Below are 20,031 nucleotides of genomic sequence, written 5' to 3'. Positions count from 1 at the left end.
TATGTATGTACTACTGTACTAGTAGAGTGCTTCCAGTGGTGAATTTAGAGTCCACTTTTTGTTCAATAGTTTTGTTTTATTTTGTATGTGTCATGGAATTGTTATGTTTTTAATGCATTAATAACATATGAATGTGTATGCAATATCTTCATTCTTTATGTCATCTTCCTCCCTTTGTTTGCCTTTTTGATTTGAGAGCAATTGAATTTCGAACAATTTTACTGCACAACCAAATTCCGAGCAGGGGTCCAAGTGGAGATTTCACCACCAGCAAGAGGAGTGGGGTCAATACTATCCTGTTCCTCCAAAATAATCAATGGACTTTACTGCACAGTATTACAGCTCACCAAAAATGGGGATTTACACCACCCTACCACCACTCATAATCCTGTGGTAATGCCACGGAGCCAAGCAGCAGTTACAGTAAACAGCTTTGATGGTAAATCAGCAGATTTACCACTGACTCACCACCAAACGTATTAATGAAGCCCCATGTGTTTTTGTTTTAGGGCCAATTACACTTACAAAGCTTCTATAATACCCCTGACCCCCATTGAACTACACTCCCTCCGGTGGCAAGCCTCTATCATCTTCAGATCCTGCTACATCATCTACAAGGCTGTCACCCTGAAGTTCCCAACCTGCCTTAGCGAGAAACTATCATTTATGGAGGCCTACAATCCACCAGAAGAAAGAACATGTGCAGGCTTGAACTCCACTGGTGCAGGAAACAGAAACACAGAAAACAGGCATTCTCTGTCTATGCCCCAAGACTCTGGAACGTCCTCCCAGTAAACATCAGACTCACCCTGCAGTTCAAGAGCTAGTATGAGACCGTTCTCTTCAAGGAATGGCTTCTCCCTAACACCTTGATCCACACATACCACGTTACCCGAGACTAAGAAATCGGACACTGCTGTTTCTTCTACTAGTTACTTGTAGAGACTTTGCCCTCATTCTCCTGTTGTTAGATCTCCACTCCCTTGTTTCTTTGCTCCCCTGACCATGTTCTTCCCCTATGATTTTAAAGCAATCCATTGTTCCTCAAAGCAAGGTCTGTGCTCAATAAATACCCTTAATATAATAATTACTGCCACTAAAGTATTGAAGAGAATGTTCCCTCTAAACACAGCTTGCATTTCCACTGATACAATTAGTTTGCTGTATCTTAAAACAACAAGATCAACTCATGAGAGATAGGCTTGTATTGTCCACCTCTGCTACTAATGTAAACACAGGTGGAGCTGTGTGTGCCTAAAGCAAGAACTATACACGTCCTACACACTGCAGTCTGGAAGAAAACAAATCCCGGTGACAAACTCTTATCCACATTTTGGGGAAATAACCCCATAGTGTTAATTAAAGTATACCAAATCAAACTATGCTGTTGTATGTGGGAAGAGTTCACATTTCATTTTACTGCATGTGAAATATTACTCCTCTGAAACGTAAACTTGGAGTGGTTGTGGCCTTACTAATGGATTGGCTCCCAGGAATTGCGATATACGGTTACTGACAGCAATTCATTTGATTTTTGATTTTGATTTTGTTTATTTATAACGTGCACCGGAACAAACTTAACTGTATACAGGCGCAGGTGAAAACTATCAGACAACCAGCAGAAACTGAACATTGTGTAAACTTCATGTTAACACTGCCTATCTGAACAGGTGAGTTTTCAGTATCCTTCTAACTTGCTCCAATTACTGGTAAGCTCAAATTTTCATTGGGAGTCAGTTTCAGAGCTTAGAGCCAAACACTCCGAACCTCCTGTTACCTTGGAGACCAGCTTGGAATGTGGCACGATCACCAGTAGTTTGTCTCCAGAGTGTATATCTCTGGCCAGATGGTATAAAAGGACTGGCACTAAGATACTCTTGAGCTTGCCCATTTAAGCACTTACACATCAAGCAGGCCACCATAAACTTAATTTGTTCCTCAACCCTTAACCAATGGAGGGATCTCTGCAAGATGGATGGTCACTCTTCCTCAAATGCCCAATCAATCTGATTGCTGCATTCTGGGTGTTCTGATGTCTGGCCATCTGCTTTGCTGGGATGCCCGCCATCAAGCTATTACAGTAAATGAGGTGTGTGTTAGTCATTACCATTAGGAGCATTTGAACTTTATCTGAATAGAAACGGTATGAAGATAAATATTAATTAATCTAAAATTCTCCCTATGAAGAGAGTGGGTAAAACAAAGAAGGAGATGTACACGTGGAGGGTTGAGGGTATCCCCTTAGAGACGATGGAATTCATAGTTTGTTTGGGGGTTATGCTAAGTAAGAACAGCAATGATGCGGCACAACTCCATTATTTACGGTCAAGAATGATACCGCTAGTAAATCAGGGTAGAGTGTTCCATCACAGATTCGGGAAATTCACATTGGCTCTATAATATCCTTTTATAAGCAAAAGGTGGCACAAATATTAACTTGTGGACCAGAGACTGCATGATCTTTCACAGGTAGAAAGGGAAGAACTTTCCTAAGCACCCTCAGGGAGTAATGTATTGCTTCACTGCCCAGGTCTTCTTGCCAAAAGCAGCCTAGTTTTTTTTATATTCTTGGCAAATTGAAGTTCATTATCTAGGAAAGACGAGGAGGAGGTCTCTCTCCCATCATTTTTCCTTTAGGACTGAAGAATACAATTTTGGTTTTAGCTGCATTCAATATAAGCTGATTGCATGTCATCCATTTATTAATATCAACTATACAGTGAATGATCTTATCAAAAGTGTCCTTGATGTGTTTGTCTCAATATAGATTTGGGTATCACCGGCTTAGGAGTCATACCTCAAACCATGCCTCCTCAGTATATTGAGCACTGGACGTATGTACTGGTTAAAGAACAACGGGGATATTGAAGACCTCTGGGCCATGCCACAGTCCGGGAGCACAGCCTCTGAGGTAAACCCCCCGTGCACCACCCGTTGAGCTCTGTCCATGAGGAAGGATCTGCACCACCTCACTACTTGTTCTGAGGCTTTCCCCTCACTTCTAATCTGCTGTAGCATAATCTGATGATCTACTGTATCGAAGGCAGCGGACAAATCCAGCATTAACAATACTGTTGATCACCCCAATTTCTGTGGCCTCCAGCAGATCAATATGTACCGCCAGCAGTGCTGTCTCCGTCCCCTGCTTGGGTCGGAAACCAGACTGAAATTCATCCAATAGCCCCTTTTTGTCTATAAAGGCAGGAAATTGTGAGGAAACCACCTTCTCCAAAATTTTAGCTGGTCAGATGAAATTGGCCACTGGCTGGTAGTTCTTCAAAACTACAGGCTCCAGATTAGGCTTTTTTAAAAAGGGGTTTAACAATTACTTATTTTAATGCATCCAGGACCCGGCCTTCTGACAATTGTTGTGATTACAAGTAAACCACAGTACGTGTGTATTCCTGAATGGGCCCATGACTGTCACCAAAACCTGTTAAAATGTTGAAACATAAAACTACATAGATTAAAAGGACACAGATGAATCTTCCACGACAGGCGTATATCATTGTAATATTGAATTATTGAATCTGCCATTGGAAAGAAGATGAAAGTAGGCGCATGAACTAGGAAGGGATGCTTAAGGTTATTGTTTTGTGTTACTTGCTGTTAGTCTGAACAGAGGGTGGCTATCAAATAATTAAGAGGCTTTAAATTAAGGTGTAAGGAAAGTGATCTTTTAAAAGCAGGTGAAAGCTATGGCAACCTTTCTGACCAATACTTTACCATGTATGAATTGCCTAGGTACAAGGCAAATTATAGGCGGGGGGGGGGGGCAGCTAATGGATTTGCATGCACAAGGCAAGGCGGGACCGTGAGAATGCACAGTCCCTAGTCAGAATGTGCGAAATTGAAAATGTTCATTGCAATTGCCGTCCCGATCCAGGAGAGAGGGGCATGCTGACCGCCTTCCCGCATTTGCTACTGTAAGGAATTAATTGCGGATGCAACTGCGGGTTCACTTGCATGAGCCATCATCGTGCGAGTCTGGCAAACAACTCTCCAGTTCGCACAGTGCAGCCACATCACTGTGATCAGGGTAGTGAACGCATCTGCCTACCTGGGTTGCCAATTTCATGATTTTCTTCCACACTGAATATCGATTTTTTGGAAACAATTAGTTGCGTCCTGTCATCGAACTAATGGGAATTCTGCAGCATCTAATTATGGCATGTGTAAGGGTTTCAGTGCTATAGATCCTCTTACCGTTCCTATAGTACATATCACAGTAAACGCGTGGCATACCTCTGACATTGGTATGGTTGATTGCCTCTGCTATGATCACCGTAGACGCGTCCTGATTGCATTTGCCAGCTCTACAAATTACACCCAGGCAGAGAAAGATTAAACTTGAATTTAAACCCTGAAGGAAATGCAGGTACTCTATGAGGGATGGACTTGGTAGTACAAATGAAATCTTTATTGGTGGAAATTCTTCAAGTGATTTCCTACATGGCCATCTTCAAGAACAATTTTTTCCCACCTTGTCTTGGATTTTGCTCGTCGCCATTTACACACAACTGTAAAATGTAATTGAAAAAAGCAGTTGACTTTAAATGTAAGGTTGAAACTGCCCAATGTGTTTCCTTTCAGAATGGACGCGCACATCCCTCTGAGGTGCAAATGTGCACGTTATGGAAACTAAGGAACTGCGTTTACAGTTACTGTTGGGTACCATTACATCCAAACTGCAACTGATATCACATTATTCAAACATACTGCTATGATATGTACAAATAACTCCAATATTACAAAGAATGGCAGTTTGGTGCACTGTTTTTCTAGTGTGGTGTCCCTTCCTTTCGTGTTGGTAACCTCATTCTCAATATGTGTTGTCATTGAATAATGATGACCTGTTGACTACACACATTACACTGCTGCATGCACTTATTTTTTATTTATTTTTTTGGATTTGTTGAGCGTACTGCAGCACACAGGCATTGAGGCACTATCAAGGATACTTAAGAAGGCTTGCTTGAGGGTTACAATAAGCGGCCCAAAAAAGCATATGACATTTGCTTTAGCTGGTGCAGTTACAGAGAAACAGTATTTTACATTGCAAGGTGTGACACATTCAGTGAGGAAGCATATGTCAGTAATCGCACATAGGGTAAGCCCTCTAGACAAAGAGCCTAGTTTTTAAGGCCTTACGGAAGGCAGCACGGGATTCGATTGATCTGATCTCGCTCGGGAGGTTGTTCCAGAGAGTAGCAGCCATTGTTGGGAAGTTCGAGCCCTCAGCATGCACTCTACGCATGTGAGGAACCAAGATGTGGTTGGCATAGGCGGCCCTGGAGGGTCTGGACGCTGTTTGTTTGGAGATCCTTTGTTCGAGATACGTGGGTGCGAGTTTGTGAAGTCATTTGTGTGTTAAGGAAAGTGTTTTGAAGACAACCCTTTATTTGATAGGTAGCCAGTGTACCTGCCTCCTAACCAATGAGATGTGTTCCCTGCGTGACATGCCTGTTGCAGCCCTTAAGGCATTGTTCTGGGCAATCTAGAGTTTAGCCAGGTTTCTTTGAGAGGTTCCGATGAAGAGGGCATTGCAATAGTCCAGTCTGGCTCTAGCTATGGTAATGCAGTTCTGTTGGGTCAGGAATGGCCTGACAGCATTGATCAATTCGGAATGGTACGCTGCAGAGGAAGAGATGGAATTGACCTGCCTATCCATGGTCAGGCTTGGTGGCTCTAGGTATATGCCCACGGTCTTAATGGTTTGTGAAACTGTGATGGAGATGTTGTCTATAGTGAAGGCATGATACTCCTTGTCGAGTGTGAAGGGAGACCCAATCGGCAGGAGTTCAGTTTTTTCACTGTTTAGACAGAGCCAGTTGTCTGCCATCCAGGATTGAATGGTGGAGTAGATGAGGTTGAGGTTGTCCGTATCAATACGATAGAACCCTGATAGAGGTATGAGGACCTGGGTGTCATCTGCATAGTTGGTATATGAGATGCCCAGTGAGTCCAGAATACGGAACAGAGGTCTGGTGTAGAGGTTATATAGGGTAGGGGCAATTCAAGAGCCCTGAGGGACTCCACATTTGATCGGACTCGGTATGTCATCAGAGGATTCTGAGAAAACCTTCATTACTCTCTCCAGAAGGAACGAGTTGATCCAAGCACATGCATTTGGGGAGAAGTTTGCAGTGGTCGCGTGATGATGGCATAGGGTTTTGTGCTCCACCAAGTCAAAGGCCGCAGAGAGGTCTAGGAGCAGAAGGAGCGCAGGTTTGCCTGCGTCTCTTAGGTCATCTATTTGATTTTTTAGATCAAGTAGCGCCGTTTCGGTGCCATGCCGAGGACGAAAGCCGGACTGCGAAGACCAACAAGGTGGTTATCCTCAGTGAATTTTTGAACTTGCAGGTAAGCTGCTTTGTCCAAAACCTTTAAGAGGAAAGGGACTGTAGCAATGGGTCTGTAGTTGCCAGGTATCAGATGGTCAAGAGATGTTTATTTTAGTAATGGTCGGACCCAGGCTTCTTTAAGGGAACTGGGTACAGTGGATGATTGGAAGGAGGAGTTGATAAAAGCAGTAACAAAGGGGGCGATGGCTGGAGCACAATCTTTGATGATGTGAGCTGGACAGGCATCCCCCTTACAGATAGAGGGCTTAATGGACTTTATGACGGCAATGACTTCTGATTGGCTCATGGGATAGAAATAAAATGTGGGTACCTGGTTGGATGTGTCCAATGTAAAATTTGCTGTTTGGGTTGCTAGTAGGGAAGAGACTTAAGCCCACTGGTATAACATTAACCTGCCATGCGTATACTTCTGCTCAAGCCACACTAACCATGCAATCTAGAGACTGATAGGTTGGGCCCAAGAAAGGATAGTCATTGGACCCAATTATCACAATTGTTTTACAACAGTGCAACCCCATTGAACAACGGTTTGTAAATCAGGCCCGTTGTCTCCATTTAGCTGTTCCCTGCGTGCAACCTCTTCCTGACTAAGGTTCTTTGTAGAACACAGCTTGCTCTTATATCTCTTACATAGAATTAAATCACCTCTCCCAATTTGAGAGACCCCCGGATTCTTGAAAATGCTTAATGGAAGTTGCCGTCCTCAGCCTAAAGACAATGCCTTTTCTTTTTTAACATTTTGGCACACTTTTTTCTGTGCGGTGCAGCAGAGTGCAAAAACACTTTATTCATGAATTCTTAAAGCAGATTGTTTTTCAGCAAGTTGTATGGCAACCAATTTCCATTAATAGTTAATCCTTACATTATTGCGGACTAGTTGATAGGACAAGTATAACAATGCTGTACCAGTTATTTCAAGTTAACGTCCACCACAGAAGATAAAACACTTCAGATAAAAAGAAATCAACACAAAGGGCCCAATTTACAAAGACATTGCACTGAGTACCTACAATCATTGCTAAGTCATTGTGAGTAATTTGTAGCTTTATGCAAAATGATGTGTTACTATTGTAAGGTATGCCCAAACCCTGAAAAAAAATGAGTCCAAGGAAGCAATAATGGAGTGCACAATTTGCAAGCAAAACAGGTATTAATACATTCAAATTACAAACAGGAGGGTCTGTCAGCTCTGTGAAAACTGAAAACGATCTTGACCAGCCCACATGGAGTTACAGTATTTAAAGACAAAATACACAAAATTAGAATATTTCACAGCTATGAAGTACATGCTAATCGCACAAGCCCTATTGGCTCCCACCTATACAGTAATCTAAACACAATATACATTTGTAGCCCCACATTTATTAGTACATCACCCGTGACCATCCTGAGAACAGCCCCAACAAATGATCAGTTCATGCAGTCAGCTGGTAATGCGTCATCCTGATTGGCCAAAGTTATGCTTTTAACATTTACTAAAATGGCATTCTCTAATTGGTTAATCTATTTTAGGATATGCATTCCCCCTGAAATGAACCGGTGATATTGTAGGTGTGAACAGTGAAGTCAACAAATTAGACACAGCAATATATGCTACCATGGGCTCAGTCTATTTGGAAGCCCATGGCAGTTCTCCGGCCTTCTAGTGGTTTAGGTATGCATAACTTTTGGCAAGTCCTGTTTTGAAACATGTTGCTATTCCTGTTGCAAACCTTCTTCCGGCTATCTCTTGGGAATTAGGTGGCTTCATAAAAACATAACTGAGCCTCCACTGTTTGGAAATTAATTCCTCGTATGTATTTGTGCAACCAAGCCATCTTATTGTAGACCCAGATGTCCCAACACTCTCTAGAGGCAGTATGACCATGATCTACTCTTGGTGCTTTGGCAATGCTTTCACCCAGTGCTCCTTTCCCAACAAAATATGCCATGTGTAACTATTGTTTTCAATCTATCATCAAGAACATAAACCGTTATTCTATATGTTGCACTAAGCTTCCTGAGGACAGCTAAGCTCTGCAACACTAACTAATATGTGAACTCCATCTCACCCTTCCTCCATGGATCTTGGTCTGCTGAACACTCACTGGGGGGAGCAGGAATAACGTTACATTAAGTGGAAAGACAGATGCTTACCACTCAGTCCTAGTGCCCTGAATAACAGAAATGTACACACTCTGATGGGGCCTAGTTGGACATGGCAGGACCATGACTATTGTGGCAAGAGACCCTTATTTTAATTAAAAACAGGTACAATATCTATGCTGCCATTTATTCTACCATGTGCATGGTAGCCTAGTGTCCTTCTAGGATGTGGCAAGACTAAAGCAAAACGACATACCCTTTTAAAATGACTTGAAAGAATGCATCAAATCACAGAAGCACTAATACTAGAAATGACCAAATCTTCATGCTAAAAGAACATCCTCTGCGTGTACTTCCCTACACGTTTTGTGCGCTGCACCTGCATACCAACACTTTTATGGTTACGAAAAATGTAAAAAATGGGGCCTGCAATATTATGGCTGGTTCTAAAAACACATGATGCAACAAGCCTGAAATTAGTTTATGCTAAATAAATATCCATTGTTAAATAATGTAACTGCAGAATTTAGCATTTGAGTTGTGTCAAACGTAAGGGCAAGGGGGGGAATGAATATTTTGCAGGGTGAATAGGAGAGAAGATGAAAAGAAGCAGGTAAGTGGGAGTGAAATGTGAAAAAGGAAGAAATAAAGTAGAAGGAATAGGAAGAAAACAAAACATGATGAAAGGACTTGGATGTAAATAGCACCAGGTATTTCTGCCATTAGCCTATACAATGTAATTCAAGCCTACACGTGATTTTTGATATTCAAGTGTGCATGCAGCATCTTATTTAGCGTAATATGCGTGTTAATGTATGTGGTAATCAGAATACATACTGTGTGATTGAATAATACACTATTATTTCAAAACATTGCTGTTGCACTCTGAGTCTTTCCCACATTGATATGGGAGATTTATTGGCTCTGGTATTTTGGTGATGTAACTGTTATGAAGTGTAAGATACATTTACAGAAATAAACAATGGAGTCAGATGATAATCAACTAAAAGCCCTGCTTTATTTCCTAAAAAATATGACCTGCAAAACACATGATCCATTTATCCAAGTAGGTATTTAGGGATACCTAATTGTTGGTCCTCCCCAAACTGACTCTTCATACTGAACTTGTTGGTTACCTCCATGACCACCAATCTGGATTCCCGGCATCCAGTGGCATGGAAACTGTTCTCCTGAACACCCATGAAGAAATGCTTGCAAATCCTAACTATCCTGCTGTTCTTATTCTCCTGAACCTCTCCTCTGCCTTGGACACAGTCAACCATTCCATCCTCATAAAACGGCTCAGTGATACCCTCATCATCACGGACTGGCCACTGGATTGGCTGACCTCTTTCCTCACTAACTTCCCTTCCCAGTTGCAGATGGGACCTTTCTCCTCCATCACTTCACTCTCTATGTGCGGCATTCCCCAAGACTCTATCCTATCGCCATGGCTCTTCAATATCTATCTTACCCCTCTTGCTCACCTGATTTCCTCCTTCTCTCCTAATTTCCAGTGTTACGCTGATGACACCACCTTTCTTCAAAATTCCCTCTACTACCTCCTCTCTCATACCTGATTGTCTGACTACTATGCAGGCATGGTGTGTGTCTAACAACCTCTGTCTTAATGACAGTGAGACAGATATCCTTCTTATTGGGAGTCATGTGCCCAGTTTCCCTCCTACCCTCTGGTTGCCTTTATTGGACCCTATACCTCCTTAGAGGCATTCTCCCTTTCCTCATCTTTCCCCAGAAGCTCAACGTTTCCAGAGCACTGGTACTCATCACGCTGCACTACTGCAAAAGCCTCTTCCTCAATCTCCCCCTTTCCTCCCTATGCCCCCTTCAGCTAATCCAGAATAAGGCTGCAAGACTTATCCTTGGCCTCCAGCCTAGGAACGTATCTTTACAGCCCTAAGATCTCTCCACTGGTGGCCGTGAGGATCAAATTCAAGACCCTCTGCATCATCCATAAGGCTTTGAGTGGCCTGTGACCATGCTATCTCCAACTTTCTCCCCCTAAATACTTATCTGCTAGAGAGCTCTGCTCCTCTAACTCCACTCTCTGCTTGTCAAATGCTTCTCCAAGCAGAGAGCGGGGGGGGGGGCAGGAATCTGTCTTCGGCAAGTCCCTCTCTTTGGAACAGCCTCCCTGCCCTTTCTCAGACTTGAGCCAGACCTACTTGCCACTGAGACTGGTGGTCTGGACCATCACGAATATCAAAGGTTACCAGGCCCTCTACCCAGTCGACAGCAGCATCCTCCCAACCGAACCGGCCACACTGTCCTGCGTGCCCCCTGCCTGGCAGCTGTGCATCTCACCCATGGGATTCCTCAGTCCTAGCACTTAGCCATTGGCCTCCCCCTTGGCTTCCTTTGGCACTTCCCTCCCGGGCTCCCACCAGCACTTGTCCATACCCTGCTCCCTCCCATTCCCTAGCTCCCGCACTTCTCTTCGCTGCACTTGCACATCCGACTATTACAAGGCTTATTAGGACCATGATTGTATATTTACTGTTTTTGCCACTGATATTCACTTCCCTTCCTCCCTCCTCACGTTGTCTTGTGGCAACTTGAAACACAATTCTGGTGTATAGGCACCGAACAAATGCTCAATAAATAAATACATAAATCCTGGCTTAAACTAATTCTAAAGTGAATGGGTAAAACTCAGGCCCAATTCGTGTACACTCATTAAGAGAAGACAAAAAAACACTGTCTGAAAATAGTGGTGTTATATTAAGTTGTGTTACACAACGTTTATAGTGTGCCAAATCACCACTTTACGAACACCAAGGCTTGCCTGCCAGTTGTTATCTTGTGCCTCCACCTCCGGTAACCAGAACTTAATATTAGGAGGAACAGAAACATAGACCCTCCAGGATATTATGGCATGAACTATTTAGCTGCATTAAAAAAAATCAGGTTTTGCAGCACAGAATTCCATTTATTACAGCATTATTGCCCGACAAAGAGGTCATGCAAAAATGTTGCAATAAATGTAATTTGTGCTGCAAAACATTTCATGCCGCAATATCCTGGAGTGTAATCATACAGGAAAAGAAGATGTAGGTTAGACAAAACAAAGTGGTTGTAAAGAAGAGGGGTACATGTTTAGGGATTGTGCAAGAACATGTGGATTCTGCACGAATTGCAGAGAAATTCTAAAAGATCATTCTACCGTTTTGTTTATAAAAGGACTGCTTAAAAGTTCATTGATACCACAAAATGGTTGATTACTTACGGTGCATATGTCTTTAGAATCATTCAAAAGATATTTAATTTGTTTATCGAAAATTTGAAGAAAAGATGGATATATTGTGCTGTCTTTAAATGTTAAAGAGAAATGCCTGGTTTAAAAGTAGTGTGGTATTTCAAGTTGTGTGGTATTTCAAGTTGAATCACTGTGTTCTATTCATATGTGAGCTGTTAACAGCTGATCATGAAGTGGCTATTTTACATGACAAATGTCAGGAGATGGTATGCAAGGCTGACAAGACAGGAGTGTAAATGCAATGCCACACCAAAAAGAAGCTACTGCATCAGCCCTTACCAAAAAGATGTGCACAGGAACATCCTGAGGAGACTGACTGCAAGCAGTGAGTCGTGGAGGTGTAACCAGTAACACAAAGCACACGCACAGCTGATAGAGGAGATATGCACACACACACTTATTTAGTACAACTCATGTGTTCAGTGACAGTGACAATCACTCAATCAGGAGCATTTGTACATAGACTTGCTCAACCCTACGTGTGCCATGTCATGCCACTATTGGGATGCACACGTCACCAGCCACCAAACTGCATGAAAGTGTGCAACCTTACTGGTGGTACTCCTGTTGTGCTGTGACTCCCTCACCACCTCCACCTAACAGTTGGCCTCTGCATTGGTGCTAGGAGGGTTAGTCTTCAGCAGAGGGAATGGAGACTTGGGTGGAAATAGGATGTTTGGGGTGTCCTCTCAGGGAGTGTAGGCACTGGATGAGGCAAGATACCTGAAATTACATTGGACATTTGTTTGTACCAGCTAAAGGAGTGTGTCTGAAAGACTACACATATGCATATCAATATTGAATGGAATGTTCACTCTTATGTGGGAGCTGTAGCAGTCCACAACCCCACTTCAGTTGATCCCACTGAGCATGGTCACATGTCCAGTCCCCCAGGTCAAAGAATTTGCCCAGTCACATCATTAGTTGAGACAGCGCCTTCCAGAGCACAATGAACCTGACAGGAGGACAACAAAAACACAGTCTACCTTGGACAGGGTCAGGGGGATAATCCATGCTCCATCCAGGGGCGCATGGACACCAAGGTGCATAAAGAAGGGGTGGTGGTGGTGGTGGTGGCTGCAAGAGTATAGGAGTGGCTGGAGCCAAGACAATGGTATCACCTGCATGGTTCATTTGGAACCCCCATCCTATGGTGGATCCTGGGTTGGTGAACTCGGACCAAGCAATGTCAAAGTCTGGTCCTCAATGGCTACAGTCACTTGTGAGGGGGATGTGTGCATTAGGGCCCCAATTGAAGCAAGTACCTGATGATGGCTATTGCAAGTGGCCAAAGCGTCCGCATGCATGGTGACCCTTTACATCATCAGCGGCCTGTTGAAGTTTCCCACCAGGCAGACATCTATATGATTGTGGAAGGCCCTTGAAGACAACTCCTCATGCAGGGACTGACTCAAGGAATCCAGGACTTGATGGCAGAATTCTCCTGATCCCAAAATCCCATCATGCACAGATTGTCTCAAGGAATCCATGTCTGAATGGTGAAATTCCCTTGAGTCCAACATATCCACATACAGAGTTTGTCACAAGGAACACATGTTTTGACGGTGGCTTTCCCTTGATTTCCACAGCTCTGAAGGCAGGGTTTGCCTCGAGGGTGCAATCTTTTGCCGCAGAACTTCCCATGAGGCCAAAAAAAAAGCTACTGCATCAGCCCTCACCAAAAATATGTGCACAGGAACATCCTGAGGACACTAATAATAATTTGGCATTTATATAGCGCTACAAACCCTCAGGTATCTGAGCGCTGCTTATTATTACCCACAGTGTGTGGTGCTCATTTATCGACCTCGGAAGGATGAAAGGCTGAGTTTGGCCCCGCCGGGATTTGAACCTGCGTTAGCAAGCTCTCCACAGATGTTAAAGCGAGCGCTCTACTCACTGTGCCACTTTACCGGCTGACTACAAGCAGCATGTTGTGGAGGTATAACCAGTAAAACAAAGCACATGCACAGCTGATCAAGGAGATATGCACACACACACATACTTATGTAGGACAACTCATATCTTCAGTGACAGTGACAATCACTCAATCAGGAGCATTGTAAATAGGCTTGCTCAACCCTATGTGTGCCATGTCATGCCACTATTGGTATGCATACGTCACCAGCCATCAAACTGCATGAAAGTGTGCAACCTTACTGGTGGTACTCCTGTTGTGCTGTGACTCCCTCACCACCTCCACCTAACAGTTGGCCTCTGCATTGGTGCTAGGAGGGTTAGTCTTCAGCAGAGGGAATGGGCACTTGGGTGGAAATAGGATGCTTGGGGTGTCCTCTCAGGGAGTATGGGCACTGGATGAGTCAAGATACCTGAAATTACATTGGATATTTCTTTGTAATAGCTAAAGGAGTGTGTCTGAAAGACTGCGCATATGCCTGGGCCGTCACAGTGAGTGCAGTGTCATAGGATGACAGTCTTCAACGCTCCCACAATGGACATCAGCCTCCGCTGATAGCTCCATGATGGTGGGAGGCAACCCTGCAGATGCATAATCCACCATGAAAGCAGGCCTTTCATTGATAGACCCAGTGTTTCCTGACTCTCCTCCGTAGGCTCAGAAGCCTGTAGGAACTCAAGGAGCTCCATGGCATCCTTCATTATGTCTTCCACATCTGATTCAGCAGCATCATCGGAAGACACGTCAGCAGGACTGCTGATCATTGTTTGCAACATTAGGAGATTCTCACCAGAAACCGCAACCCAGGCTGCACTGGTGGATGGTTGCCCTCATCCTCTGCCTCCTCATCCTCCTCCCCTGCTGTGTCATCACCTGCACAATATCAGACAACAAAATTCATAGGCCCACTTATCGACTTGGACATGCATATTCAAATCAAATGCATCAGACACAAAAGGGCCTTGTGCACATGAATCAGGCATTGTAAGTGGGCATTCTATAATGTGGAATGCATGGGTGGGTGACAATCAATGCTCTGAGCAGTCATGTTGGGGCACATTGGGTCATGCATCAAGCCACAGATTGGAGAATTAGGTGACCATACATACATGTATGAAAGAGGAAGCTCTAACAGTAGACAGATGGAGGTCTGTCCAAAAATGCTAAGCACCTCCTGTACTTCATATGTGTCTACTTACAACATTTGAAAGTATCACATATTCTCATGCTTTCAAAGCTGCATGCAGCAAATTGTGTTGCCAAAATCCATATTACCCCCTTTGCCAGATAGGCCAAGGCCTAATTTGTGGTTAGCCACGCACAAAGGATCATGTGTGAGTGGAGTGCAACATTGATATGACCAGTGTGCACTTGCATGACCAGTGAATAATTGACACTCAAAATGTTGAATGAACATCACTCATCAACCGTCTTTTTCAAAACCACTGCAACATCAGGTGGGTACACACTCTCATGTGACCTCACACTGACATTGTCGCGCATTCATGTCCACTGGTCACAAGTGCCACTGAATGGATCACTCTGACATCACCCACTGCACATTGTCATTCCACATGAGTCACAATTAGTGTTCACAATGCACTAATCATAAGCATGACATTGTGAGTGTATCCAATAACAAGTGTCTTGCAGGCCATTTCCAGAATATATCGACAATTCTACAGAATACTGCATACAGTGATGAGCACTGTGAGATCAAAGTGAACTGCAAACATGATTCGAGCATCCACTTTTCAAGATGCACCACATTAAATCAAAGTGTCCACATATGCGTTACTGCAGTACTCACTGATGAGTGAGAAGGACAACGACAATCTCTTACAACATGTGATAGAATTTCATGTGTGTGTTGAGGTAAGCATGTATATCATGCACACATGGCACTCAGCTTATGTGGCTGCATAGGTGCCCATGCTACCCACGCCAACCACCTGCTCACTCCTAATGAGGCCACTGGTGCCCTCTTCATATGGAGTCAGCTCATCCACATGTGGTGATCCACCTCTGGTAGCCTGGGAAGAGGCCAAAGTGCTGCTGAGCTTCTCCTTGGTCCACCTCATGAAGTTACCCATCCTCTCGCAGACCTCTTCCTCTGTGCGCTTATCTACCCGACAGACATTGATGAGATCCGTGAACTCCTTTCAGATTCTTGACTGTTGGGCCACAGAAAAGGTACTGCCAGCCCAAGTATGGAACACCTCTTCTTCTGTGGCCACTTCTCCCCCATCTGTGTCTCTTTGTGGGGAGCTGCCTGTGCCTTTTCTGCAGCCCTAGTGGACCTTGGTGGTAAGGGACACCTGTAGGCTCAACACCACGTTTAGCAGGTGGACCCTTCTTCCCTCATCCCCATCCTCTCTCTGGAGCCCTCTCACTCACATTGGAACCTGTGTTCACGGCAAGGTACACACAAATGTCACCATCTCAAATTCTGCATTGCACACCCTAACTTTTGTTGCCTCAAAATCTGCATTGCACACCCTAAATCTCTTTTCATCTGCGCACTCAAGGGAAGGAGCATGCATGTTGGAGGCGATCATGAGCACATTATTTACAGAGTCAGGTGTGTATGCGTGCTGCATGCGATGCATAATTTAGGTGCTTAGGGCCCTTCCTCTGATTGAGTCACTGTTGCCTTGTGCATGAAGTGGAGACACATGTGCTTTGCTGCTCCCATGCCTTATATCATGCCTCCTCGAGCCATAATTGGCCTCCATTGCTCAACATCTCCTGCTGCCTGGTAGCGTGCCCCTGGCTGCTGACCACTAGCAATGCCTTTGAGTGCCCGCTATTCCCCCATAGCCAATACTTTTGTGCCTCTCCTGTCAGGCTATGTGACCACCTAATTTGCCATATAAGGACTTCAACCACCACGGCACTACAGTATGCATAGTCAGGGCCCAGCTTCACCCTATCAGTTTCAGGCACCCCATGTCCGGATCATTGAGCACCCACAATGCGAGGCTGAGGGCTCTCAAGTTCTCTCCAGGAGAGGTTGGCATCCTGGGTGATCAGGTCCTGGCAAATTATGATGCCTGCATCATTCCGTAAAAGCAGCTTGGAATGTGTGGCCATTAACAGATTTGGTTGGACATCATGGCTGCCATCAATGTGGGATGGGGGGGTGGCAGTATTTACAGTGGACCATACAAAGAAGTGCTGGGATGACCATAGGATCCTGAGCCGGGACAGGCAAAGGCAGCACTTGAGGCAAGTGCCTCTGTGGAGGTGCACTGTGGAGGCCGCCATCGGGTGTCACCCCCTACACCTCCGGATCCTTGAGAGGATCAAACCAGCAGTACATGCCCAGGTCCTTGAAATGCGGGCATGTATCCAGGTGGCTGGTGAGTACTCACAGGGTGAACATTTCCACAGATTTTGTATGTCCTGCATGGCTATGCATGACTTGATCAAGTTAATGCTTTGCAAGGCATGTGTGGTGCTCAATGCTTAACTGACATGCAGCCTCATGCTGATGGCGGAAGTCTTTAATGGGACACATCTGTGAAGTGGATGGCTGTAGGCATGAGTCAGCCTCTGGTGACAAAGTATACTTGTGTGCCAGCATCTGACAGGAATTTAGTGCTTTTGGTTATCCAAATTTACATTGGGACCTGCCAGGCCACTGATTGTGGGGGCATACATGGTTTGTTATCGTGACATTTGTTCATGTTGGAAGTACAAGCATTGCTGCTTGATCATCAGCCATGGGGTGCATATACGTGTTGCATAATTTCATGTTGGACTGTCAGGGGTGCATATGGTAGATGTGGTTAGATGGATATGTGCCTATTGTGCTACAGACACATGTGGCCTGGTGTCCTTTCCATGGCACTGAATATGGGATACACTTGGGTCACTGCTTCATTGTGATTGTGTTGTGAAATGTGTCTTTTTCATGTGTATGGGCCCAGTCATCAATATTTTCTGATGGGCCAGTCTCATCATTTTGACTTGTCATTTTGCCTTTAGTTTTGAGATTACATTCTCTCAGATCTCCAAGCATGGGCCTGTGTGTTTGAGGTAGTTTCCTGTTACTAATGCTGACCGCATGCTACTGATACGATTGAGGAGAGTACACATGCATTGGCTCTTATGATTGTTTCCAATGTTCATTTTTCACTTCTCCATAGTTGCAGCAGCTTAAGAAGAGGGTCTGAGCTATGCTGTGGAGCTGCATCTCAGAGGCAAGGCCTCAAGCATGCCTAGTGGTATCCACCTCCTCTGAGGGTGATGTGCCTGGGGCGCATCACATCCAGATGGCAAGACCGCTGGGGAGGAGGCCCAGGATTGCATCATTGTGGTGGGCACCTCAGCAGCAGAGGGATAGGGTGGTGATGGTGACTTTACCACACAAGGTCCCCAAAGCATGGAGACTTAATATTGGAGGTGTCTTGGTTGGTGGAGGAGGAGAAGGAGGAGCAGCCCATTGCAAGCCTGCCCACTGTGTCAGGTTGGGGTGCTGAGGGGGATGTGCGGGTGCTGCACACCTGGCCAAGTGACAGGCGGGTGATCAGTCCAGCATGGAGGTGAAAGCACAACCTCCGGTCCCAGGGCGAACTGCTGCAGCTCTGCCCATCTTCACTTATGCTTTGGTCTGTGTGTATGATGGTAACAATGTAGGGAGACATTTGGAGATGAGAGGTATATTTCATTATGATATTTTGTGTCTCTTACTGACGATGGGTACTCATTTTTTTAGGATAGGATTGTGCCCAGATGTTTGCTGAAATCCAGAGAAAGGGGTGGGGTTACCAAATGTCATGTAGCCAGTTATGTCTGGAGGGTTCTAACAGGTGACTGTGCCATGTGTGGCGCAGATTGGTGATACAGTGTGGAATTGTATAGGGAACATACGCAAAGCTACAAACCCACACACACTTTTTCACTTTTGCGAAATCATGGCAAAGGGGTGGTGTGTCCAAATGTCATGTAGCCAGTACTGTCCAGAAGGGCCGTAATAGGTGACTGTGCAGATGGGTGAAATGGTATAGAATTGAATAGGGAACATACGCGAAGCCACAAACCCACAACCACATTTTAGCTTTTTCTGAAATCCGGGGAAAGGGATGGGGTGTCCAGATGTCATGTAGCCAATAATGTACGGAGGGTCCTACCAAGTGACTGTGCATAATTTGGTGCATATTGGTGAAACACTGTGGAAATTTATAGGGAGCACATACAAAACCAGAAAACCTACATACCCAGAGACTTTTGGGGAAATCCAGGGAAAGAGTTGGGCTGTTCAAATGTAATTTGGAAAGTAATGTCCAAACGGTCCTGACAGGTGACTGTGCAAAATCTGTTGCGTATCGGTGAAACGGTTTGGCATTTTATTGGGAACATACAAGAAGCCACAAGCCCACACCCACATTTTTTCTTTCCCTTCCCGGTGAACATGGTTTACGGCTTCGTTGGCTGGTACCCTCTCGCAAAAATCCTCTGGAAATGTAATTTCACTTAATGCCGCAAACATTTTGGTTTCCCTTCCCCGTGGACATGGTTTACTGCATTGTCAATTGTTTAGAAACAACATTTTCTGTTTCTCTTCCCAGTGAACATGGTTTACTGCTTCGTCGGGAGGCACCATCTCACAAAAATGCTCCGGTAAAGTCATTTCACCTGATGTGGCAAAAATGTTAAAACTCCTGGAATGCAACCTGCCTTCACCTTCAACTCTCAGGTCCATTTGCCTTTTAATAGATTTGTTGCTTCCCTTCCCAGTGAACATGGTTTACGGCTTTATCGGCAGGCCACAAACCCACAGACCAATTTCAACTTTTGCTGTAATCCAGGGTAAGAAGTGGTTGTGTCCTAATGTCATGTAGTCAGTTTTCTCTGGAGGTCCTATCATGTAACCTTGCAAAATTCGGTGCAGATTAGTGAAACGGTGTGGAATTGTATAAGTGACAACGCTTCGCCATGCCACAAACCCACACATCCTGCCACAAACCCACAGAGACATTATGACTTTATATACATAGTTATCAAAGAGTTGTTAACCATTAAAGTTAAACCATGTTGGTCAATTGTGCACGTATAAACATTACACATTTCCTTTAAGTACATTTTTTACGATACTCCTTCATTCAGATTTCATACACCCCCTTCCTTTTATTGTCAAATTCCTTTATAAATCTAAACATGGGCTAATAATAAAATGTGTTTGGCATCTTCTATAAGCCTTATTCACAACTAAAAAATAATGGATTTAAGCCACACGCTGGTGGTAAGCAAATGCTGGAAACATACACAACATTTGAATGAAATCTTGTTCAACTAATTTAGAATGTGGTCTGGTTCTTTCACTATAATTTAGAATGGTATAGGTCCCAACCACTGATTTAATATTCAAAGGTCACAACTTG

Source organism: Ambystoma mexicanum, chromosome 6q (genome assembly GCF_040938575.1).
Source record: "Ambystoma mexicanum isolate Mex_15411 chromosome 6q, UKY_AmexF1_1, whole genome shotgun sequence".
NCBI classification, from domain to species: domain Eukaryota; kingdom Metazoa; phylum Chordata; class Amphibia; order Caudata; family Ambystomatidae; genus Ambystoma; species Ambystoma mexicanum.
Note: the sequence above shows the minus strand (reverse complement) of the source record.